A 25,802-nucleotide genomic window follows, 5' to 3' on the forward strand; every position below is an offset into this window, starting at 1 on the left:
TTCCAGTACTTCTGATACATTTAGCTGGAAAAATGATTCGTTATGGTACAAAGATCGCTTATACCTCTGTAAGAATTCCCAGCTAAAACAAAAGATTCTTATGGAATTGCACACTTCTCCCTTAGGAGGGCACTCAGGATTTTTAAAAACTTACCACAGGGTTAAGAAGGAATTTTTTTGGGATGGCCTTAAATCAGATATTCAAAAGTTTGTGGCGGAATGTTTGGTTTGCCAACAAAATAAAGTTGAAACAATTAAGACACCGGGTCTATTACAACCTTTATCCATTCCAAGCCAACGTTGGGAGGAGGTTTCAATGGATTTTATCACAGGTTTACCCAAGTCTGAGGGAAAGAGTGTCATCATGGTGGTAGTTGACAGACTTACCAAGTATGCACACTTTTGTGCATTATCACATCCATTTAAAGCCAGTACAGTTTCTACTGCATTTATGGAAACAGTTCAAAAGCTACATGGAAACCCAAAGATTATTGTAAGTGACAGAGATCCCATTTTCACTGGAAATTTTTGGACAGAATTATTTTCTTGTCTTGGTACTCAGTTAGCTCATAGCTCATCTTATCATCCTCAATCTGATGGGCAAACTGAGATAGTAAACAAATGTTTGGAAGGATATCTTCGTTGCTTTGTATCTGATAAACAGACACAATGGGTCAAATGGTTGCCTCTGGCTGAATGGTGGTATAACACTTCCTTCCATACAGCAACAAAAATGACCCCATTTATGGCACTTTATGGGTATCAACCACCATCCATCACATCATATTTAAGAGAAAATTCTAAGGTTCAGGCAGTGGAACATCACATCGAACATCAACAACAAGTCCTCCAACTCTTAAAGGATAACCTCGTGTTGGCACAAAATAGAATGAAACAACAGGCAGATCAACATCGCAGTGAAAGAAGTTTTGATGTAGGTGATTGGGTATTCCTACGGCTACAACCATATAAGCAAATGTCCCTAAAGCAAGCTAAGAAGGATAATAAATTATCACCAAAGTATTATGGTCCGTACAAGGTGTTGCAAAAGATTGGTACTATGGCATACAAATTGGAGCTTCCTGCAGCTTCTCGATTGCACCCAGTTTTCCATGTTTCATGTTTAAAGAAGGTTATAGGTGACAAGCTCCCAATTCAAACAATATTGCCAGAACTTGACGAGGAAGGAAAAATTATATTGGAACCGGAAGCAGTCACAGAAACAAGAACTCGACAGCTACGAAATCGATCAATTTCAGAGTATCTTATCAAGTGGAAGAACTTATCCGCTGAAGATTCCACATGGGAGGATGAGAATTTTATGCAGAAGTATCCAGAACTACTCAAGCGTTGAGGACAACACTTTTTTGAAGGAGAGGGGCATGTTGGGTCCCTATAATACTAGTGATTACCCCATTACTATTGTAGTTATACCCCTTATTTATATTGTTGTGCCCCTATTACCCCCATATTGTTATTTCTGTGCCCCATAGAATCCCTCTATTGTTATTTTTGTGGCTTTATATTATTATTGTTAGGTCGGCTGGATTACATGGTGACTCCTTAGACTCCTATATATAGAAAGGAGGTTTTGTCATTTGTATCATCCAAGAATTGTTCATTTATGTAATGTAAAGGAGGTTGCCCCCTCGAAGAGGCTGAATTCTAAGTCGTGGATCTCTCTTTTTCTATCTTTTTGTGAGCTGGTTTCATAACAGTCATTTGAGAATCTTTGGAAGCACAAGAGTTTCTCATATTCCTAGAGAAGATAGAAGAAAGCTTGCTACCAAGGAAATTAAATGCATTTATATTGGTTATTGTTCTAATTGCAAATCTCCTAAAAAATTATGATCCAATGACTCATAAAGTATTTTCAAGTAGAGATGTCATATTCCATGAATGTAGAAAACATCATTCCAAATGGAGAGTAGAGTGTAAGGAAATTGCCTGAATACAACAAAATAGAAGAACATGAAGATTAATAGGTTGATGTTGAACAACAAGGTAGCGTTGAAGCTACTAACGCACCAAGAGGAAGTGGAGAAAATAAAAAATGAAATAAGTCTTTATGAATATCAACATGGAAAATTCATATACCAATCATGTATAAATATTATGCATTAATAAATCAAGTCATGAATATTGTTGAGCCTACAAATTATGAGCAAGTGAAAGATCATAAAGAATAGATTGATGTCATGAAAGAATAATATAATTCCATTATGAAAAATGATACACAGGAAATGACAAAATTTCTTAAGGATAAGGTTCTCATAAGCTCAAAATGGTTGTTCAAAACTAAATTTAATGTTAATGGCACTATTAATAGATATAAAACTAGACTCGTAACAAAGGACTATTCACGAAAAGAAGGGATAGATTATGAAGACACTTTTGCACTTGTAGCTAAAATCAATACCATCAAAATGATGATTGCTTTGGCTACTAAGCATAATTAGAAGCCACATAAGTTATATGTCAAAGTTTACATTTTTGAATGAAGAATTAAATGAAGAATTCTATCTTTTTAGCTAGAGGGTTTTGCAAAACATGGATAATAAAATATTGTTTGCATATTAGAGAAAGAATTATATGGATTCAAACAAGCACCCAAGTCTTAACATGTGAAGATTGATAAATTCTTCATTCAACAAGGTTTTACTAATAGTACAGTAGATCCAAGTCTGTATATCAAGAGGGATGAAAATGGACTTTTTTTTTCATATGTTGATAATATTAGCATAATAGGAAATGCTACCGAATAAATTCAAAAGATCAAAAGTTGTCTATCACAAGAATTTGAAATGAAGGATCTTGGAGAGTTGCATTTCTATCTAGATCTTGAATTTTGGAGACATAATGGTAGAACCTTGGTCACACAAAGTAAATATACATAAGAATTAATCATAAGATTCAATATGAATGGATGTAAAGTAGTATCTACACCATTGGAATATTATGTTAAACTCATCAATAATGATGAAATAAAAGAAGTGAATGACACATTGTATAGACAATTGGTGGGAAGCATAAATTACTTGACTACAACCAGGCCATATATTGCATATTCAGTCAACATACTTAGTTAATCCATGGCCAAGCCATATGAAAATCACTATAAAGAAACCAAGAAATTTCTTTGATTTTGAAGAGGTTGAAAATTTTTGTATTGAATATACTAATGATTTGAATGTTGAGATGACAAGTTATTCAGTTTCTAATTAGGTTGGAGATCCAGATGATAGGAAGCCAACCTCTGGTTATGCATTTAGTATTGGATTTGAAATTGTGTCATGGAGCAAGAAGAAACAACCAACCATTTCTTTGTCACACACTGAAGTTGAGTATGAGACCTTATGCAATGCAATTTTTTAGAAATTTGGCTAAGGAAAATTCTTGAAGATGGGAGTACAATAGGAAGTACCAATAATCATCAAATATTTATCAAATTGGAGAAAAACCCAATCTATCATTTTAGTTTAAAGCATATTGAAACACAACCTCAATTTGTATGAGAAAAACTGTAGTCAAGGAAAATTATTTTGATTTTTAATACAAGTGGTAATGTGTCAAGCATAGTTACTAAGATTCTAGGAAAATATATGTTTACATTATATAAAGACAAGTAAGGTGTGGTAAATAATTCATTTCTCAATTAAGGGGGAATGTTAGAGATAATAGAGAAACGAAAATTCTAGATTGTTAGATTTTCAATGTCATGTTCTAGAATGTGTGGTTTTCCAATGTAAGAGTGAGTTGGAGCTGAGTAAGAATCATTATCTGCCAAGTTATTGTGCTTATCTAGTCTATCGATCAATTTCTATATAATAAGAATCTATTATGTATTTGGAGTGTGTGAGCTTGAACTAATACAAGAGTCACACTAAGAGAATTGTGCTATGTTGTCTTTGTTTTCTTATTTTAGCTATAATACACTATTACATAAAAAAAAATATACACACCAAAATTATAATAACAAAAATTGCATGTTCAAATTTTTTTAATTCTAAAACATTGCTTTTGTTCCATAATTCTATGGTGTACCACATTGTGTTACACTACGATATCAAATCCTTTATTTATAACACTACCTTGCTAGGTCCCTTATTTATATGGTGTACCCCAATGTATTACAACAAGATATCAAATTATTTATTTTTAACATTACCTTTCTATGTCCCTGATTTGCATGACCACCTTGTTAGAGTGTGATGTTTCAAATTCACCTAAATACATTTAAAAATTTTTAAAAATCATTGAATCGTATCTTAATTTAAATTGCTTAAATATCATCACAATTGTGATGTGATGCACATGCATTGAGCCATTATTAAAACTGTGTGTATATGCTTTTCAAAAGGCATTGAAAAGATTTAATATAATGATAATGAAAGATTTGATATGATTGATGATGTGTTTAGTCAATAATATTTGATGTTTGTGGTATCATGGAAGCTTTGAGAGATCTTTTATAGTAAAAAATTAATAATCTAAACATGAATATTTTCACAGTCACTAACTTAATGTTGATGAAGGTTTGTAGTAAAGTATGTGTTGTAATTGTTTATGTGTCTAACATTTCGGGTGAACACTTCAACCATCTTCAAGAACATACATTATTTAGTGTTAAACATAGTTTTAAAATTATTATTATGGATTGATATTAGTTGAATTTATGAGCTCAAAGTTCCAGGTGAACACTTCAACCATCTTCAAAAACATATATTATTTAGTGTTAAACATAATTTTAAAATTATTATTATGCATTGATATTAGTTGAATTTATAAGATAATATGGCCAAATAAATTATTTTTGTTTTTTTTTTAATTTCTTATTTTTTAATGAATATTACAATTTAAACTAATTAATAAAAACTTTGATTATAAAATTTTACCCTTACGAAGTAAAAAAAATTATAAAATTAATTATCGTATTAATGATAATTAATTTTATAGCCATGCTCATTTAATTAATAATACAATTACTAATCATGAAAAAAATGATCATAATACACTGGATCATGTTTGTAATCTTATTAAATCGCACATCATGACAAAGTGCAATGCATATCTTGCGTGGCCCATGCACATCTCATCAACCTATATCTTTATATCTTTAAATGTAAACTTTTTGTAAATATACTTAGTTCTTATTTATATTTTTAAAATTAATATTAATCGTTAATTACACTGTAAGGCATTCCTCTGGGAAGAACTCCCCTCCAGTGCCACTCTGTACCTTCCTGCGCCCTGGGTCTGAGCTCTTCCAAACTTAACGACTTAACAAACGATGTTCACTTGGCCGTGTAAAACCTGGATTAGCATTCCAGTGCCACTCTGTACCTTCCTGCGCCCTTGATTTCGTTGTTAGACGATGGAATTGATATTAGCCGTTTGATTCGAGGGATTCAATTCATTATCCCTCCCCCTCCCCCTCCCCGCGCATAGCATCTGGCATTTGGCCGCGCATGGCATATGGTATCTGGCAAGCATTCAAATCGCCATATCTCACAGTTGGCAACAGAATCGCCATATCTCACAGTTTAGGGCGATATCATATCTGTGTATCGGTTAAAGCATATCTGTGTACCTCTTAACCTTTACATTTCTTAATCCCTCGCACGTCTTTGCCTGTATCCTCCTGTTCGTCTCCAGTAAGCTCTGGAACCTACATCTATGTAACCGTTGGATTGGCTTAAATTGGAGGAGGGGCTGCTGCGGCGGATTGTCTTTAATTGCAGAGTATTGACTCTCATTGAAGGAGGGGCTGCGGCAGCCGATTGAAAATCTGAGTTATATTTCTTTCCTGCTCATTGTTTTCACAATTTGATATGATAAAATCGCAATGATCAGAGAATTTCATTAAATAAATTGCCTATCTAACTATCTATATAGCTCATCTCTGCCAGCTGCAGAGGATTGGCTTTAACTGGAGGAGGAGCTGCTGAGGCGGATGGTCTTTAATTGAAGAGGATTGGTTGTCATTGAAGGAGGGGCTGCCGCGACGGATTACTATTTAATGGAATTGAAAGAGGATTGGTTGTCAAGTGCAATGCATCACAGCGATTCGAATTGATCAGAAAAAGATTCTGCACCAGCAATTCTATGAAGCTTGTCTGAATATTCGAGAGACGATTTGCTTTGAAAGTATTTTGAGTGCAGAGTTTCTTATATAAAGTCCATTTAGTGGCTTTAGAAATTTGGCCACATAAAAGATTATTTATGTCCACTACGGCATAGTGGGATAGCACTGTGTACGTTGTTTGCATAATTTGTAATATGGAAAGCGCACTTTGTAGCATGTGGGTCCTGCCGAAATGGATCCCCAGGCCAAATTCCAGAAGTGGATTTCATTTAGCATGATTTTGGCAGTTTACTATCAAATTTCTTGTCACCATTTGACAAAATTACTGCGCTACTGTGAGTTAAATTTCTCTAATCCAGGCATAAATTTAAGAGCACCGGAGCCATGGCTGCTGACATTGATAACGGGTACTCGAACTATTACTGATTAGTTTTAGGGCACGAATGTTTCCTTAAAATTTGGTAATTTCAACCATCCATATTTGCAATCCCCAACTATGAAGGTTAATGTGATCTCTACACACAGTAACAAATGGGGCAACTAATCAATTTACTTCAGGAAGTTGTTGCCTACTGGATTCCGTTTAAGGTTACCAGAATGAAAGCGATTTGAGTGCTCTTTATCAAGATCCTTGCTTATTGCTCCGGTAATTGTTCTTGTTTGAATGTTTCACATCCGTGCACCATAGTGCTCCAGTAATTGATAAATTTACTTGTGAATTTGCTAAACACGGGATGATGATCACGACACCTAAAAAAAAGGTGATCATGCATTGAAATAATTATTTTTATGTACGTTATAATCAAAATATCTGAATCCTAGACTCTTATACGGCAATCTAACGGTTGTCATTTGAACGCAGTCAATCTTGAATTTGGGATCCGAAACACGCGCGCTCATTCTTAGTACAATTATTTTGTTTTATTGAAATAAACGTACACCGGACGAACATGCAGTCTTAGTGCTCTTAGTTGATGTAAGCGTCATGTTTAGTTCCACATAATATCAAAACAGATGGCCAAGGATTCTCATAGAAAGTGGAGAGCATTCGATACAGTTGAGAGGGAGCGGCCGACATTCTATCTTATTTTCAAATGAAAACACCAAATGTCAATTGAAGCAACGGTTGAATTCATTGCAGATATGTCATATCATGTCGTTCGGATTCTCCTTTACGCTTGAATTCTCTCGAAATAACGGGCAAACATTTTCGTGGTTGTTCTCTAACGGTTTGATGGTAGATGTTTTCACTATTCTTCTGGGCCAATTATTTTTCTATTTTGATTGAAATTAAGGGAAATTTTCATGGAACACTAAGTTTAAGTGATGTAATTATTTGAATAGAGTAGGTTTTTTCTCCCTTGAATTTATTTATATATTTATTAATATAATTATATTAAAAATATTAATGTGGTTATTGAAAGATTCATAAATATGATAAAAATAATTATTGCAATACTAAGAATGTTTTATTAATGTACATATTTATTTTATTAATTATCTATAAAAAGATTATGAGTCAATTTTAATTGGACGGGAAAAAAAATTACATATTTTACTGTAAAATGGATGATTTTGCTAAATAAAATTTGCTTATATTAATTTCCCTATCTAATTAGAATATGAACTTATTAGAATTGAATAATTTCAAATCCTTAGAAAATTGGTGAGCTGCCAGCCACTTGACACTAATCTAATTTAACTTGAGAAAAGAAAAAGAATTACACATCTTATTGTAAAATATACCATTTTGCTCTATAAATTTTGGTTATACATTAATTTTCCTAGAATATAAACATATTAGAATTGGAATAATCTCAAATCTCTAGGAAATTGGTGGCAGCGGCTGCAGAAATATAATTTTATTAATGTACATATTTATTTTACTAATTATGTATAAAAAGTTTATGAGTCAATTTTAACTTGAGGAAAAAAGGAATTACACATCTTATTGTAAAATGGACCATTTTGCTAAATAAAATTTTCTTATATATTAATTTTCCCCTCTAATTAGAATACGAGTTTATTAGAATTGGAATAATCTCAAATTCATAGAAAATTGGTGAGCTGCAAGTCACTTGGCACAAATCCAATTTAACTTGAGAAAATAAAAAGAATTACACATCTTATTGTAAAATATTAATTTCCATAGAATATAAACATATTAGAATTGGAACAATCTCATAAAATCAATACAAAACATTAAGATGAACATATTTCCCAAAAATTAATCTAAAAATCAATTAAAAATCTTTTAAAAATTCAACACATCTTCCTCACCTTAAATTGAAATAATTTTATCTCCAAATTCTATAAAAAAATAAATAAAATAAAATAAAATCATTTACATAGCTTTCTAATTTTCTGCGGCTATTAAATTTGTAAATTTTCATTAAAATAATGGGGCCACATTTTCAATAAACGGGGGCAATATAATTACAGTACACACCGCACTAACAGCTGCGAATGCGTGATACATGAGAAAACCTCATCTATTTCTACATGAACTGTATCATCTTTGGGAACCAACGAATGTTAAAATTATTATTGTTTAGAGTTGCACTTACATTCAAAGATAGATGTGAGAAAAAGTTGAATCGTGAAACTTGTATTTCACTAAAGATGCCAAACCAATAGCAATGTAAGAAGATTATCTAATACAAATCATGCTTCCGATTTAGATGTAGTGGGACACATCCCACTATAATGTGTACTTATCCAAACAAACTGATAGTGGTTTGGTGTTGTACTTTCTCCACTATTTTCAGGTTCATATTATGATTTATGTGATATCACACGTCGTCATAAAATTGTCACATATTAAGGTAGTTACAAAATTTTGGAAACTCTAATATTTACACCGTAAGGCGTTCCCTCTGGAATCAACACATATTATTACAAAATTTTGGAAACTCTAATATTTACGCAGTAAGGCGTTCCCTCTGGAATCAACTCCCTTCCTTGATTACGTGTCATTTTGTGCACCATACGATTAGATGTTGGACGATTACACAAATTTCAAGCGTTAGATCAATGGCAAGGGGAAGAGACATGGGCGGAATGGAGTGGTCACTGTGATTTGAATTCATGGTTATTGCCAATCGCAGAACCTGCGCATACCTCTGCAATGCCCTTGATGCCCTTCGTTTCCACGGAGTTTCGACCTTTAAACTGCAGACCACCTTTGGTGGCCACCCTTCCCGTTTCCTGTACAGGCAGGAACAGACAAAGGTGAGCCAATCTCAGTTTCAATCCCACCTTTTCCCTCCTTCCCAACTATTCTTCCAATGGCAAGAACAGTTGCAGTATTTGAACGCCCGCCCTCCTACCGGGCAGATATCGGCAGAGGACGGCAGGAGATTGCTGAGATTCGTCCGGTTGGACGATGCCAAAAAAAGAATACAGTCGATTCACGATGACCGCATTTCATATGACGAGCTGCTGCGAGTTTGCGTGGAGTCGCTGGAGGGGACTTCAGAGGAAGAAGCGAAAGGAATAGCGAAGCTACTTGACGAATCGGGCCATGTTCTCGTATTGAAAAAGACTGTCTATTTTCGTCCTTACAAGGTATATCTAAATTAGAGCTTCTTTAGCATTTCTGGGGCTCAGGATTGACTGATTTGGGATTTTTGGTTGTGGTTTCACTGATATTCTTTTTTCTTTGGTGTGGTTTCAGATAGAAAGAGCTTTCGAGAAGATCATGCCTACGCCCCTTGCAACGAAGAGCCATCCTTACAAGGAAGAGCTAGAGAGACTGGAGAAAGAAAAGGAGGAGATTGATCAGAAAGCTCAGAGTCATGCCATGACAGAATTACGGGTGGGGTTGGGGTTTTTTGGACTTCAGACAGCGGGTTTAATGAGGTTGACATTCTGGAAAGTGTCATGGGATGTGATGGAGCCCATTTGCTTCTTTCTTACATCAATTTACTTCATGGCTGGATATATATTTTTCCTGAACACATCCAGAAATCCTTCATTCCAGAGCTTCTTCAGCATTCGCTTCGGTGCCACGCAGAGAAGACTGATGAAGAAAATGAATTTTGACATAGAATGCTTTAGAGAACTCCGGAGGTTATCCAGGCCTGGGTTGAAGCCCCCTTATTGTCGCAGGCGTCTCTGTAACTGTAATGATATCTAAGATCCCTAACTCTGTAATTTTTTTAGCATTTTCATGCTGACGATTTGTTTAGAATTATTTGGAAATGCTATGAAATGGATTGGTTCACCAGAATAGTGGATATGGGTTACATTGTTACTGCTTGATTATTGAATGATTAGTTCTGCACTGTAACACTGTTTGCGCTATTGAAATACCAGACAACCTTTATGCTAGAATTGCTATCTTATTATTTGAACAGAAAGGAAGTTTTAAAAAATATATATATAAAATGTAAAAAATTAAAAAACCTTAGTGATCTACTAAAATTTACGGCAAAAATATTCCCATAACATTACAGTGTCTCCCCATAACATTTCAGTGATAACAAAGCAGAAATCGTGCCAACTTGGATGGTAATTAAATATGGAACCACCGGAAGAAATTTTTTGGCAAAAATATGCAAAATCTTGGGCCCTAAAAATCTTCCCATAAAATTACAGTGTCTCCCCATAACATTTTAGTGATAACAAAGCAGAACTCGTGCCAGCTTGGATGATCATTAAAGATGGAACCACCGGAAGCAGTTTTTTGGCAAAAATATGCAAAATCTTGGAGGAAGCTGGAAGAACAACATAGTCTTTGAGGAAAATGGAAGAGCAGCAAGAAGAAAATATCAACAGTTTCCCAGAATGGAACAAAAGATTAGAAGAATTTAACAAAATGCCACATCTAATAAAAATAAGATGGGACAAATTCTGGAATAAAAGCAAGAAAAATGAACCAAATGATACTAATGATAAGTACTACAGAAGAAAGTATAAGAAAAAATGAGGCAAAAGAAAAAGTGTGGACATAGTTATCTCCCCCTAAACATATGGACGATCCGAGGACAATGGGCCCTGTGACTGAAGCATCTGAATCAGATAATCGGTCAATAGGTGATAAGTGAATGGTGTTATTTCATAGTATTGCATGGTATATTAGTTGCTGGTTGAAGACTGGTTGGCATATCAGCTCATAAATTAGAAATGCAATGTTATTTAGTTCTGGGTTATTTGCATTGGTGAAAGGTGCTTCTTGTCATTGTATGGTATATATCATAATTGTATCTTTGGCTGAAATCTAATATTAAGGTTGTTTACAGAGATTAGGCTTTCACCTTAGGCTTTCAGAGATTAGGCCTTCACCTGTGTAAGGGGCATTTAGGGACATGAAAAGAACTAAAAGAATTTTTCTCTGCTGTTTTAATTTTCAGTTGCAGATATGCCATCTCTTCATGGATTTTGTGATTGATGGTATCAGGTTATAGATAGTTTGTGTGCTATGGTGGGTATATGTTTTCATAGTGGCATTCTCCTCTATAGATTGTTGGATGAATTTTCTATTGCATATGTTACGGATTGAATCTTCTTGTTTGGGCTTTTGGACGAGTTTTTAATATTTATTAGATGTGTAATGAGTTTTGAACCCTAACACCCAACTTAATATAATACAGTAACCTATTTTAGCATGGCCCCCAACTCAGCATTAACACAATACAGTAATTCATTTTAACATGGATCTCCAACTCTGTATTAATAGGGGTAACGTCGGGGTTCCAAGTTTGCATCAACATATACTAACTATTGCAGCCTATAGATGCACCATAAAACAAGTTACAACAAATATAAAGCAGAAGAGTGTTTTGCCTTCACACAGCTGCTGTGTAAACATCCAGCCAAAAAACCATGCCAAGCCCCAGACATCCATACAAGTTGAAAAGAAATAGGGCTTTTTGATAACACAGTAAAGCTCAAGAAAAAAAATACTACCATATATTTCTAGATTTTCAGTCAATACATGGTAATATAAAATTCAGGCTTCAACAAATAATTTGGGCCTTGGATCTTCAGACAATACACTCTAAGCTTATTTATCCAACTTCGTTTTTTTCTTGAATCAGGTGGCAGTAACACTAAGCTACATTGAGTTAACAACAGCGGAATTTTAAATTGAGTAACACACATTCCAAGTTAGCCCAAGGCCTTGTGCAGCAATTATCCCCAAATTACCCACTTCTAACAAGATGCAAACAAATAATCATGTTTATCAGGGATAGCAAATGCAGGAAATACATCAAATAAAACATGCAAGATGAATATACTGAATGTTAGATTTTTTGTTAATCTTCACATATCCTCTGGACCTGCATCTCCTAGAAAGCAAGGTTTTGTCTTACTGTCTATGTAAGGACAGCTAAATAGTACTTTAGGAAGGTTAACTAACCCTTGCTTTATGAATAGCCCTTTAGGAAGAAAAAATCATTTTAGCCTTTATCTATAGAGAAGTATTGAATACATTTAATTAAATAATAAAAAAATATATAATGAGGCAAAAAAAACTGTCACAAAAAAAGACAGACAGAGGAGAATGCAACAGAGAAGACAACATGATAATCAAGGAACAACTTGAATAGATAAATTGTAGTCACACTCTGTAAGTGTGGGAGAATTCAAGATAATGTAAGGTTGACTCATGCATTTTATTTCCAAAGCACTGCAATTCTCTATCGTATATTTTTCTCTCTAATATTTGTCCACTGTGAATACATCATTTTTTCTACTAAAATTAAAATATTTCAGTGGATGGTATGTCTTTTATTTGCTATACATTCATGCCTTAATCAATAAATTTGATTCCAATTGCTGAGCACTCTAGTGTTGCGAACACAAGCTCAATATCTCTCTTTGATCACTGGAATTTTTTCCAATATTTGATACCAAAGCTAATGGTCTGTTCATAAGGAAGGCCAGACTTTAATTTCAGGTTGGTTACCTATTTGAAAAAGAACAAGCAATACAATAAACACACATGCAAATTAGAAGTCTCAAAGTACACCAGAACCATGGCTGTAGCTAGCTTGACTTTCTTCTTTGTCTAAAACAGATCTGGTTGTAAAATTTAACAGCATGGGATTTCATCTGGAAGCTGCAAATGGGAATTCCATTATTGAACAAGACCATTTAGCATTCTGGAAGAAGATGAAGTCAAACATACCATATGAACTGCTAGAATCAACAAATGGGAAACTAATAATCACAGGACTCTTACTTGTAGCATTTTGAGAATTAATGATCAAATGACTCACATCAGCAGTGCCAAAACACCAAAACTGTGAGATTTGTCTAAGGGAACTTCACCAAATAAAGAGGAGGCTCCTAATATGTAGCCAAACACAACAATAAATTGAAATTCAAGATGTTCAACATTTATGCATATCAAGTTGTCATCCTAAGATATAGCTGAGGAAGTTTTCACAAATAAAGATGACAACATAAGATGTGGCCAACAACATCAATCACTTCAAAAAATTGTTAGAGATGCTAGCACCTGTTGAGGCACCAATTCAAAATGTACATGCAATCATCACCTTGCTTGCATTACTAGCCTAATCTTATGACAGTCTGGTCACTTCATTTGACATAGAACCCAGATCGCCATAATAATGCAAGAGAAGACATGAAAGAAATATTCAAGGTTGATAACAAAAAACACAGTTTTCTTTCAGCAAGTAGGAACAAGAAGTTCGAGAAAAAGGTTGTTGATCTGACACGAAAATGAGATTCACTTGCAATTATATCTTTTGTTGCTAAAATAGCAAGGTATAATTCATTTATTGCAGAAAGCAATGGCACCACACCAAAGGAGCATTGGAAAATGTTTTCAGTTGAAAAGGAGGATAAAGCAAATGTGGCAACATACTTCAGGTAGTCTGAGCCTACTTCTTACATCAATGCTCCACCGGTTGGCGCCCTTGCATTTTTCCGTGGTCATCCTTCCTAGCAAGCATGTGAAAATTAATGTGCACCAAATTCCTCTCACAGAATTGAATATATTTGTACTCAAAATCTCACCCCAATGAATGCCCAAATAAACCATGCACCTGGCAAAGTGCACAGGCAGGCACAATGGATGCAGGAAGCTTGCAATGGTGGTGGTTTAGGATTATCTGATTTTCATGGCCTCCATGGCTAAGTGGGTAGTACACAATCAAGCACACTGGATGTAGGAGCTTGAGTTTGCAATTGTAATGGCGATGGTTTATTGTATTTTTTTTTCAACTAAAGTAATTGTGTTTGGAGCAGTTTTCAGATATATATAATTTTTCTTGAGATTGGACCGCGTTTGGAGCAATTTTCAGATATATATAATTTTGTTTGAGATTAGACCTCCCTACTTAACTATTAACCATTAAACCACGTCCTAAAAACTATTTAAGATGTCTGGATGGCTAAGTGGTTCGTTATAAATTTGGTAACTGATTACGATGCAATGGGAAAACACCTTCAGTGTCGCTTGAACCTGCGCCCAAATGGAGACCTTGAATGTATATGTTTCGCAAGACGCTGGGAGCTGCCAATGCAGACAATTTATAACAGCACAGGGTGGGATTCGTATGCATGGGCCTTCTGGGCACCTGCCAAAATGGTGGACGTCATTGTTCACAGAGTATAATTTACCTTACGCCTAGGGAACAGCATGCCGGGATTCAACACCGCGAGCGGACCTGCGAGGTGAGAAAGCACCGTGAGTAGGAGAAACGAATGCTTGAGAGGACCTGTTCCGGTTGTGCGAATGGAGCAAATGAATGTTTGGTGCGAGGGATCGTTTGAAATTGTGCGGGTGTTGGTTGCAAAATGGTGGATGTCATTGTTCACAAAGTATAATTTACCTTACGCCTGGGGCACAGCCTGCCGGGATTCAACACCGCGAGCGGACCTGCGAGGTGAGCAAGCACCATGAGCGGGAGAAACGAATGCTCGAGAGGACCTGTTCCGGTTGTGCGAATGGAGCAAATGAGCAAGCACCGTGAGCGGGAGAAACGAATGCTCGAGAGGACCTGTTCCGGTTGTGCAAATGAATGTTTGGCACGAGGGCTCGTTTGAAATTGCGCGGGTGTTGGTTGCCAGCGCAGCGGGTGCCAGCTCGGAGGTGGTGGGTCAAAGAAGCATTAATTAGTGTCATATGTTATTGATGGCTTTACATAGTGTTATATGTTATCCATTGCCTTACGGCGTTTTCTTTGCAACGTCTGGTGCAAATGCTAGTTACGCCGTAAGGCGTTCCCCTCTGAAATCAACCTCCCCAATTGCCTTTCTGTCATAATCTTGACCATTAGATGCGTTGTTAGACGATTAAATGTTTTTCCACCCTTAGATGCTATCAAGGCAATTAAATCGGTTCAGTGGCTCCACTGGGTGCATCTAACCCTAAGACTGTTCATTACCTGTAACAACTCGGTTCTTGGTTCAGTGGCTCCGCTGGGTGCATCTAACCCTAAGCCTTTTCATTAACAGAAATAACTCAGTTGTTCGATGCCAAGCTCTGTGAAAAAGCTCTGCAAAACCCTAACTCATCTAGGGTGTTCGATGCCATGCTCTGTGAAAACGCTCTGCAAAACCCTAACTCAGCTAGGGTTGCCTCCTAGGTGGCAGTTATTGCCTCTTGGCCATGACGTTGTAGTGAACCGGTCTATGTGTCTTGCCTATCCACTGCTACTGCCAACTATTGCTACCGAATACCATCCAGAATCCAGTTTCACAGGGTGCAAGTAAGCTTAATTTTTGTTGATGGGTTAGCCGTCTTGTAGCGATTTACACATTAGGTATCTGAACATTCTTTTGTTTTCTTGTTTTCTTTAATCTGGTAATTCTCTGTTTCTTTTCCTGCCTGCAGGTCCTGGGGTTGTTCTGCAATTCAAGGACTTCCAGCACTGAGGAAAGCACTTCCCATTTCTTCTTTTTCAAATACCTGTCTCTGGAACACCACCGAGTTGGGTTGCAAACTCACAAGCCCTGCCGATGACAGGGCCTATGCAATCTGCCCATGCTTCAGGGGCATCTTCAAGTAGGAGCTCACCGTCAATCTCAGACTATGAAATAATGCAGAAGAGGATTCCAAAAATCATCAAATTTTATTTTGCATTCCAAAATCCATCAAATTCCAGCAAATTTGTCGCGGTAGTGGATCCAAGCATTTTTCATTGGTAAGATGGATGGATTTTGTGCTCTGTAGGTCGGCCGTCTCCGTCCATGGCTTTTAAAACGTTCAATCAAAGTTCTTCCTCTACGACAATATAATGTGGATTCATATTTGAAGAAGAGGATTTTCTCAATGGTTTATAGCTTTGCTAGAGATTGGCGAGAGGAGGATTCGAACCGGCGTCAAAGGATCCATTTATATCGGCCGCTGTCCAGGTATTTTTGAGAGATTCTGTAAATTTTTTGAAAGTCAGGTGGCTTGATTTATGTTTTGGAGGAAAATTTTGCTCAAATATTAGATCCGGCGATTCGATCTTCATTTTTGAGATGGAAGCTGTACTCTTGTATTTATAGATGTGCGATGTATAGGATTATTTAGTGAAATTTTATCTTTTTTATTGGAGATCCGTGTTCTGCTTTTTGATAATGGATTGTTGCATTTTTAAAATCTTGCAGAGATTTTGTTTGCTTTAATTTCAAGCGAGGATATTGTCATCTTTCTCATATGTTTTGGATATCTTCTCTGATTTAGCTGTTATTTGGGTTACGTAGGTTTGGATTTTTTTGAAATTTTGCAATTGATATACCTAATTGAGCTGAAACCCCAGCTGTGGAGGATATTCGCCGGTAATTTGTGGCCTTTGACGTCGGCTGCTTTTATAACAGGGTTTAATCCGTGTCTTTGAGGTCCCCGGCATCGCTTCTCGTGGAGAGATTTGGCTGGTGGTGTTCCAGGGCGGTGAAATCGGCAAGTTTGTCGTTAGCCATACATTTTGTCATTATTTGGGGAATTTAGACCGTGAAAAGTGCAGTAGGGAGATTAGGTCCCGTTGGTAGAAATTGGTTTTTTCAGAGCTTGAATTGCCTTTTTTGAGATCAAACCTTTGTTAAGGTTAATTGTGCTTTTTGAGATTTGTGAATGGCTCCAAGTAAGCTAAGGAAAGCTCTCGGTGCTGTGAAGGACCAGACGAGTATTAGTATAGCAAAGGTTGCAAGAAACAATGCGCCGGATCTGGATGTTGCCATTGTAAAGGAAACAAGTCATGATGAAGTACCTATAGATGAAAAATATGTGTATGAAATTTTGCACCTCACCTCTTATTCCAGGGGTTATGTTAGTGCTTGTGTCCACAGTCTGTCCAAGAGGATCAGCAAAACACACAATTGGATAGTGGCAATGAAGGCGCTGATGCTCATTCATAGGCTATTTCAGGACGGTGATCCAAGTTTTGAGCGGGAAGTTCTTCAGGGAATGAGGCGTGGTGCACGCCTGCTCAATCTGTCTGATTTTAGAGATGATTCACACTCAAATGCTTGGGACTATTCCGCATTTGTACGCACATATGCCCTGTATCTCGATGAAATATCAGTTGATTTGTCAAAATTAACTCGTGTTGTTGCTCATTTCTACACTGCTGTAGTGAGTGCCATGGTTGCTATATGATGTGAACTTACCGATTATGATAGACTTGCAACCATCTATGCTGCAAAAATGAAGTATATTCTTCATTTCTGAAAACATGTACAGCCTAGATAACTACCACCATGGTCTACATAGAAGGACAAGCTGCTTATTTGGCAGAAATCAACCCTTAATTATAGCAACGCCTTCAATCTGGATAAATTAGGTAGTGCACTTTCAAGAAATCATAAGTAGCATATTGAACACCTAAAACGCCAAGAACCTGGACTGGTGGTCTGCCGAGAAATCCAACTGCTTTATTGTTGGTAGACTTCTTGTATTAAATCACAAGGTGGAACTCCTACAAATAAGCTTTGCACTGCAGATGGACTTGCTGTTAAAGTTTGAACTGAGGGTTCAGGAGCTGGAAAAGTCTGTGATCTATATGCAAGATTGTTTCGTTTCCAGCAAAATAGCATTGCAGAAGAGGAAGGGATTTGCGATTGAGATACACACCTGATAGCAAAATTGTGGGGTACCCACTCCAAATGATGATGATTACCCACTCTATGGTTGACCCATTTTTCTTGTTTCAGCACTGCAAATTTCTCATTCACTCAGTCATATCTCAATCGTGAAAGAAATGGCAAAGATGAATAATGAAGGAAAAGGTCCTATATAAGATTCAAATTTAATTTGAGATGCATGGAATTAATTTGCATAAAGGAAGAGAAATGGTAGAGAAGAACAGAGAAAACCCTCAAAAAAAATAAAAAAATCAGAGCAAAGAGTAATGACTAACCCAAGCCAGGAAAAAATATAGTTGACAGAAAAAGAATGTCCAAAGAAGAGTGCAAAATAAGTCTACAATACCAGTTACCATGTGACGGAGAACGCTGATATTAAAGAATTAAAAATTCCATTGACCATATGGACAACTTTGCTTCACCATATTTTTAGAGTTGTTTGCAACAGGTGATGATCAAGATCTAGTATCCTCCTCTATCGCATAAAAACACACATACTCTGACATCCATGTAAACACACCAAAAACTCAAAAGGGAGTAGCTGCGTTGTTTTCCAACCTGTGGCTACTCGCCCATTTCCTCTTTTTCAAATACCTGTCTCTGGAACATCATCGAGTTGGGTTGCAGACTCACAAGCCCCACCGATGACAGGTCCTATGCAATCTTCCCATGCTTCAAGGGCATCTTCCAGAGGTATTGAAAATTGATTCTTATCTATGTTATGTCGTTTTCTAGACTAACTATCTGAGAGCATTACAGTATGCAAGAAAAATTGTGACATTGTATTCTTTAGTTCAGGATTCTAGTAATTTATTTCAGGATTGTAGTAAAACATGTGGTTCTAATGAATTTTTTTGTCACTTCGTTCTGTTCCCAGATACTATCCCTTTGATAGAGGATAGTTTTTGTCCTTGGAAAACCTTTACAGTTTGCTAGCTGTTGTATGTATATCTACTGTTCAAGTAATAGTATGCAGTTTTTATTATATATTTATATATTTGCTTTATCATTGTTCCAACTACGGGCAGTAACTTAACATTTGTTTGTCATGATGTGGTGATTTGTCAGAGTAGAATTTGGAAAGGATACAACTCTGTGCCACATTATCTTTTGTTGACACATTCTTTGTCCATCTCTGCGGCATTTGTATGACAGATCAATTGATTTGTCAAAATGAACTTGTGGTGTTGCTCATTTCTATACTGCTGTAGTGAGTGCCATGGTTTCTATATGATGTGAACTTACCGAGTATGATAGACTTGCAACCATCTATGCTGCAAAAATGAAGTATATTCTTCTCATGAATGAAATGGCAAAGATGAATAATGAAGGAAAAGGTCCTATATGAGATTCAAATTTAATTTGAGATGCATGGAATTAATTTGCATAAAGGAAGAGAAATGGCAAAGAAGAACAGAGCAAACCCTCAAAAAAATAAAAAAAATCAGAGCAAAGAGAAATGGCTAACCCAAGCCAGGGAAAAATATAGTAGACAGAAAAGAATGTCCAAAGCAGAGCGCGAAATAAGCCTACAATACCAGTTACCATGTGACAAAGAACGTTGATATTAAAAATTCCATTGACCATATTGACAACTTTGCTTCACCATATTTTTAGAGTTGTGATGATCAAGATCTAGTATCCTCCTCAATCGCATAAAAGCACACATTGACATCCATGTGAACACACCAAAAACTCAAAAGGGAGTAGCTGCGTTGTTTTCCAACCTGTGGCTACTCACCCATTTCCTCTTTTTCAAATACCTGTCTCTAGAACACCGCCGAGTTGGGTTGCAGACTCACAAGCCCCGCCGATGACAGGTCCTATGCAATCTTCCCATGCTTCAGGGGCATCTTCCAGTGGTATTGAAAATTGATTTTTATCTATGTTATGTCTTTTTCTAGACTAACTATCTATGTTATGTTAGTTCAGGATTCTAGTAATTTATTTCAGGATTGTAGTAAAGCATGTGGTTCTAATGAATTTTTTTGTCACTTGGTTGTGTTCCCAGATACTATCCCTTTGATAGAGGATGGTTTTTGTCCTTGGAAAACCTTTACAGTTTGCTAGCTGTTGTATGTATATCTACTGTTCAAGTAATAGTATGCAGTTTTTATTATATATTTATATATTTGCTTTATCATTGTTCCAACTGTGAGGAGTAACTTTACATTTGTTTAGCATGACGTGGTGATTTGTCAGAGTAGAATTTGGAAAGGATACAAATCTGTGCCACATTTATCTTTTGTTGACACATTCTTTATCCATCTCTGCGGCCTTTGTATCACAGATCAATTGATTTGTCAAAATGAACTTGTGTTGTTGCTCATTTCTACACTGCTCTAGTGAGTGCCATGGTTGCTATATGATGTGAACTTACCGAGTATGATAGACATGCAACCATCTATGCTACAAAAATGAAGTATATTCTTCATTTCTGGAAACATGTACAGCCTGGATAACTACCACCATGGTCTACATAGAAGGACAAGCTGCTTATTTGGCAGAAATCAACCCTTAATTATAACAACGCCTTCAATCTGGATAAATTAGGTAGTGCACTTTCAAGAAATCATAAGTAGCATATTGAACACCTAAAACGCTAAGAACCTGGACTGGTGGTCTGCTAAGAAATCCAACCGCTTTATTGTTGGCAACCTTCTTGTATTGAATCACAAGGTGGAACTCCTACAAATAAGCTTTGCACTGCAGATGGACTTGCTGTTAAAGTTTGAACTGAGGGTTCAGGAGCTGGAAAAGTTTGTGATCTGTATGCTACATTTGCTCTTCTTTTCATTTTGGATCCATTTGGCATGGTGCTAGAACCCCATTCAAAGATTTGTTTACTGGTATTGAACCCTGATTTGGATTTCCAGTGGAATATGACTACTTGATGAATGAAACCTTGTATGACATTGTTTTGGATCCATTTGGCATGGTGCTAGAATCCCATTCAAAGATTTGTTTACTGGTATTGAACCCTGATTTGGATGTCCAGTGGAATATGACTACTTGATGAATGAAACCTTGTATGACATTGCTTAGGAGTCTCATTTATAGTATGTTTTTATTTCTGGAACACACTTGCATATTATTGCGCGCACAATAGGCTCAGAGACGTAGTTAAGATGTAGGGAAGCACCTCTACAAAAAAAATGTTGCTGCAAGTGCTTACATTATCCTGCTTTGAATCTCATGGCTTTGTTCCTAGTACGAAGGGTTGTTTAATTCTCAGAAATGCTACATTTGCTCTTCTTTTCATTTTGGATCCATTTGGCATGGTGCTAAAACCCCATTCAAATATTTGTTCACTGGTATTGAACCCTGATTTGGTTGTCTAGTGGAATATGACACGTTCCAAAAACTGGGAGATACACTTTATATTGTTTGCATTTAGCCACTAAAACAGTGGCACCCTTTTGAAGTAACATACATTTCTGGCAAGTCAATTGTCACTGTTCATATTCTATAGACTATGAATTACTTTGGGTTGCTAATTTGATTGATATAGTTGGAGGTAACATTTAGTTTGATTTTAATCAGCATTTGGGCTGACCAGATATCCTTTTATTTTCACAGGGACAAGTAGCAACGATACTAAGAGTCAATCACAGCTTTTGCATCAAAACCTTTGAATAGGGTTTTTTCTCTGAGCAATATGCAGGAACAAACTGTGGGTTCGTTAGAATTGAGTGCTTCTAGTCAACTAGAGCCTCCTAAATCCACTGATGCTACTCTTAAAAAGGCACCTTCTGTTACAGCTCAATCTGCACTGGCAACTTCAACGACAACAACCACACATGAAAGACAACTCACAGAAGCCTCGTCTTTCACCAAGTCCTCCCGACAAGTATCTACTTCAAATGCTACAACAGACAAAACAAGTAATCCAAATATTTCTGAAGATAAAATGCCTCCAACTCAATCCTTGCTCTTCTTTTCGTTTTGCATCCATTTGGCATGGTGCTAGAACCCCATTTAAAGATTTGTTTACTGGTATTTAAACCTGATTTGGATGTCCAGTGGAATATGACTACTTGATGAATGAAACCTTGTATGGCATTGCTTAGGAGTCTCATTTATAGTATGTTTTTCTTTATGGAACACACTTGCATATTATTGCATGCACAACGTAGTTAAGATGTAGGGAAGCACTGCTCTAGAGAAAAAATGCTGCTGCAAGTGCTTAGATTATCCTACTTTGAATCTGATGGCCTTGTTCCTAGTACGAAGGGTTGTTTAATTCTCAGAAATGCTACATTTGCTCTTCTTTTCATTTTGGATCCATTTGACATGGTGCTAGAACCCCATTCAAAGATTTGTTTACTGGTATTGAACTCTGATTTGGATGTCCAGTGGAATATGACACGTTCCAAAAACTAGGAGATACACTTTATATTGTTTTCATTTAGCCACTAAAACAATGACACCCTTTTGAAGTAACATACATTTCTGGCAAGTAAACTGTCACTGTTCATATTCTATGAATTACTTTGGGTTACTAATTTGATTGATATAGTTGGAAGAAACATTTAGTTTGATTTTAATCAGCATTTGGGCTGACCAAATATCCTTTTATTTTCACAGGGACCAGTAGCGATGATACTAAGAGTCAATCACATCTTCTGCGTCAAAACCTTTGAATAGGGTTTCTTCTCTGAGCAATATGCAGGAACAAACTGTGGGTTCATCAGAATTGAGTGCTTCTAGTCAACTAGAGCCTCCTAAATCCACTGATGCTGCTCTTGAAAAGGAACCTTCTGTTACAGCTCAATCTGCACTAGCAACTTCAACGACAACAACCACACATGAAAGACAACTCACAGAAGCCTCGTCTTTCACCAAGTCCTCCCAACAAGTATCTACTTCAAATGCTACAATAGACAAAACAGGTAATCCAAATATTTCTAAAGATAAAAGGCCTCTAACTCAATCCTCATTGCCCAAAATGCCCTGTGTTTCAACTAGTGGACCAGGCCCAAATGGGAAAACAATCAGTGGATTCTTGTACAACTATAGCAGAGATGAGGTTAGTATAGTTTGTGTGTGCCATGGCACATTCTTGTCACCTGCAGAGTTTGTGCAGCATTCAGGTCGTACAGACCTTTCACATCCTGAAAGGCACATTGTTGTCAATCCATCTCCATCTTGAAATGAAGATGCATCAGCCCTAGAATGAAAATTTATCCAAATAAAATCTTGGATGTATACCTAAAAAAACGTTTCCCTTAAGGATTATCTCTATGTCACTTGCCCCACAAAAGGTTTTTGAAATTGAGTGACTAGACATCGAATTTGGAAGCACTCCTCTTCTGCTCACAGAGCAGAATTTTGCTGCTAGACCTGCCAATCCCAAGATTAGGATTCACATGGCGATATTTACATGTTGGATTTTCCATTGCTCCTGGCAGAGGAGTTGATTTTAAAGTGTACAGGGCAATTGTAACAAAATGACATGAAATTATGCTTGTAAATTTTGTTGAATGTAGCTAATATTGTTCAAACCACTGTTCACTACATATCAGCTTTTTAAACATTTTTAGCCATCACAATTCAGATCTTAAAAGTAAACTAGTACAAATTTGATTGTTATGCTAAGACATATATATCTTTCACATGCTAACAAATAATATATACACCAACCATGTACTGGATTGATAGGTTGATTTTAAAGTTTACAAGGAAATTGTAACAAAATGAGATGAAAGTCTTTCAAAAAACCACATAGTAAATAAATATACATAATGGATGAATATATCTTTTAATTTAATGATTATATTTTCCAACAACGGCACTCAAAACCACATAGTAAATAAATATACATAATAGAGGAATATATGTTTTTCTTATGAGTATTACGTATTTTGAGTATTGATTGGTCTATATTGGTCAATTTTAATGGACTACCCTTCCTAGAACTCACCATATATAGAATGCTCACAGTTAACTCATGCAAGTGTATAAAGACTTCTTAAGAAAAGGAACACATCATTATTGCTCCAAAATTCTCTGTGGAGCCAACTTTTCATTTCCGTCATTAATTGAGAGTACCTATTTCTTGAGTCTCTAGTGTCTTCTACAGACATAGTCTTCACCTCTATCATTTTATTGGATTCCCTAAGTTCTCTTAAATCTTCCATTTTCAGGGAACTGCAACCATAGATTTTTCTTATTTGAAGTGTTTTCAAATCGAAATAACTCTTTGGAAATACCTTCAATGCTGAGCATTTTACTATGATGAATATGTCAAGTACTGGCATTGCTCCTTCCTTTACGATTGCCAACTCTTATAATTCATGCAACCCAGCAATTGAAAATATCTTCAATAAAGAAAATGCCTCCTTGTCACCGAATTCCTGAGGAAACTTCTTTAATCTAGAGCATTCAATTATTTCTAATCGTTGCAGATTATTGAGCTGAGGAAACTTCTTTAATTTAGAGCATTCAATCATTTCTAATCGCCGCAGATTGTTGAGCTTATGCAGATGTGAAAGTTCTTCCAACATATTACACTTGTATAATATAAGACTAGTTCCATTCTAACCAAGTCACGACACTCCATATATAGTTTTCTCAACTTTGACATATTATTCATGTCACTCGGCAGAGATCTCACCTTTGCGAGCTCTAACATGAGGGTGTTCATTTCAATCATATTCCCTAATGTGCCTTCCCTAGTAACGCCCTCATTGTTTGTCAAATGGAGCTTGGTGAGTTGCTTTAAGTTGGCCAGATTGATAATGTTGGCCACTTTTTTCCATTTCTTGGGCTCACCTTTTTCCCATAGATTGGTGCATCCATACATTGTCAAACCTTGCAAAGAGGTGAGCCTTGAGATGCTGCAAGGTAGATACTGCAAATGACCACATTTATCCATGGCTAGATGCCTTAAAGATTTCAAATTATGAAGGTCGAACAGTAATTCCGTGATTCTAGAGCGACTCAGATCAAGGATCTCTAGGTTTCCAAGATTTGTAAGAGATGCAGGTAGAAAGTTGATGGGCATACCTGATAAAAAGAGGCATCTTAGTTGTTTCAAACACCCCACACTCTCTGGTAATGACTGCACTGACGTCCCACTCAAATCCAGAACCTTAAGAGAGACCATATTCCCAATAACCCTTTTTGGAATTTTTGTTAAACATTTGTTACCATCTATTAAAAATGAACATAGTTCTGGAACTCTCATTGACTCAGGGAGCGAACTCAGTTTGTTACTACTCAACAAAATCCAACTACATCCGAAACGTTCATTTTCATTAAACATGCTCAAATCCTGACCCACACGGCAAAATAAAGTTTCTTCGGCCTCGGCAACATGGATTCCCAAATCGCGCAAGAGGTTGTGTATCCTACAGAAGACTACGCACCCATCAATGTTTCTCACGATGGGTTCAATCAAACAACGATCTGCCAAAAGGTTGAGATAAACCCCTCCCAGTGCGGATGGGTTGTAGCTAAGTTGATGGCGATCTTTTCTTGCCAACAACCCTTCTCCCACCCACAATGGAATCACATGGTTGGCATGAATAATTTGGTGTTCTGCAAATGTTGCAGCCATGTATAGAAAGAATAATTGCAAATGAATAGTCTCCTTACCCAGTGCATCGTAACTCAAGCTTAGACAAGCATCGAGGCTATGGTCATTTGGCAGTCTCTGAGCGGTCCA

At 36.5% G+C, this 25,802-nt stretch overlaps 1 long non-coding RNA gene and 1 pseudogene across 1 annotated transcript; both read left to right on the forward strand.

Annotated features, from left to right (window-relative positions):
• Positions 1–17,123: 17,123 nt before the first annotated feature.
• LOC149234691 (putative clathrin assembly protein At2g25430 pseudogene) lies at positions 17,124–17,648 on the forward strand (annotated as a pseudogene).
• Positions 17,649–19,565: 1,917 nt separating this feature from the next.
• LOC149234692 (uncharacterized) lies at positions 19,566–23,855 on the forward strand. The gene is made up of 2 exons (XR_016246097.1): positions 19,566–22,017; positions 22,721–23,855. It is a non-coding gene; the product is annotated as an uncharacterized LOC149234692 (long non-coding RNA).
• The last annotated feature ends 1,947 nt before the right edge of the window (positions 23,856–25,802 follow it).

Source organism: Pinus tabuliformis, chromosome 8, assembly GCF_031772625.1.
Source record: "Pinus tabuliformis cultivar Carrire ecotype Pingquan chromosome 8, CPIR1, whole genome shotgun sequence".
Taxonomy (NCBI): Eukaryota; Viridiplantae; Streptophyta; class Pinopsida; order Pinales; family Pinaceae; genus Pinus; species Pinus tabuliformis.